We start from the raw sequence: 1,321 nt of genomic DNA, 5'->3' as shown, positions 1-1,321 counted from the left end.
TGGACTCCAGCTGGGTGGGGAGCCAGATAAGCTGCCTGTGACCTGTAGAGGCCTCCTAGCCACAGTGGACTGAGCTGAAGCATGGCCTGGTCTCCCAATCTCCCAGCCCCTCCCAACCACGTGGGACATCATTGAGCCTAGGTTGTGACTCCTGGGCTCTTGTCCCCTTCCTGCTCTTTTCCTCCTTTTCTTTCAGGATTGGGAGTCTGTGGGGAGAATGTTCTCAGTCAAGTCCTATTCTCTTCCAAATCAGTGCTTACTCCAGAAAGCCAAGTCCTGGGTATTTTGCTATTTTGCAAAAAGCGAAGGGTGCTCACATGTGATAATCTTTACAAGCTTTTTCTAAATTCCCAGTAGCAAAGGAAAATAAGCTTTCTATCATGAGCGGGTCTTAAATGCCATGTGTTCCAGCCTCCTTTCTTCCCCAAATTTAGCAAGGCAATAATAATTAAACTCAGTAACAAATTGGTTGAGAGACACTTTAACATTTTTGCATTAGAATTAGTTACAACTAGCCAAAGTCTTAGAAAAACCAGGTATGACTTTGAACCTTTGCATTTACACTAATAGACCAGAGAAAAAAATCAAATATCCAGGGTCATTTCTTTGCCTTTCTTCACTTTTAAAAGTTTTCTTCCTTTCCTATTTTCTTTTTAAAAAGGGACTGAACTGTAGCCTAAGGTTTAGGGACATTCTTTCCTGGGGGGTTGGGGATTGCCCCTTGGCTTCCCATCTAAGGCTCCTGGTCACCCAGAGAAGCTGTGTAGGGGAGTCATTTTGCCCTTTGTTTGGAGCCAACCTTGGCCTCTAACCATTAACAGTTCAGCTTTTTTTCTCAAATACGCAAAAAGCCAAATGAATTTAATTTTGCAGTGAAAGGCAATGAAAAGGACCTCACCACACACCTACAACACCTGAGTCACACTTACCACATCTGAAAATTCCCAGAAAGAGCCAGTAAAAACTTAGCTAAATATATAAAGCAATCTTTGATCGACATTAAAACAAACCCCACAAACTACAAGGAGAAAGAGAGAGAAAGCAGCAGGGGTCTGTAGAGATAAATCGAAGTTTGGGACCATGGATGACAAGACAAGGGCAGATAGTCAAAGAGCTGAGAGAGCAGTTTTTCAGGAGGCCCTCCAGTGCCCTGGGCTCAGAACCATTGCTAGGTACCCCAGGACCTCTGGGGCTACTTCTGTTTTGCTCAGCTCTCAGCCAGAGAAAAGGAGTGAATGCAGAGTGGGTTCAGAAACCTTCTAACAGTCCCTCCAGCTCCTTTCTTTTGGAGCCAAGGGGAATTAGAAAGTTCCTTCCCAAC

Source organism: Otolemur garnettii, unplaced genomic scaffold (genome assembly GCF_000181295.1).
Source record: "Otolemur garnettii isolate 467f Iridium unplaced genomic scaffold, OtoGar3 scaffold00073, whole genome shotgun sequence".
In the NCBI taxonomy this organism is placed as follows: Eukaryota; Metazoa; Chordata; class Mammalia; order Primates; family Galagidae; genus Otolemur; species Otolemur garnettii.
This window is presented reverse-complemented; position numbering follows the sequence as displayed.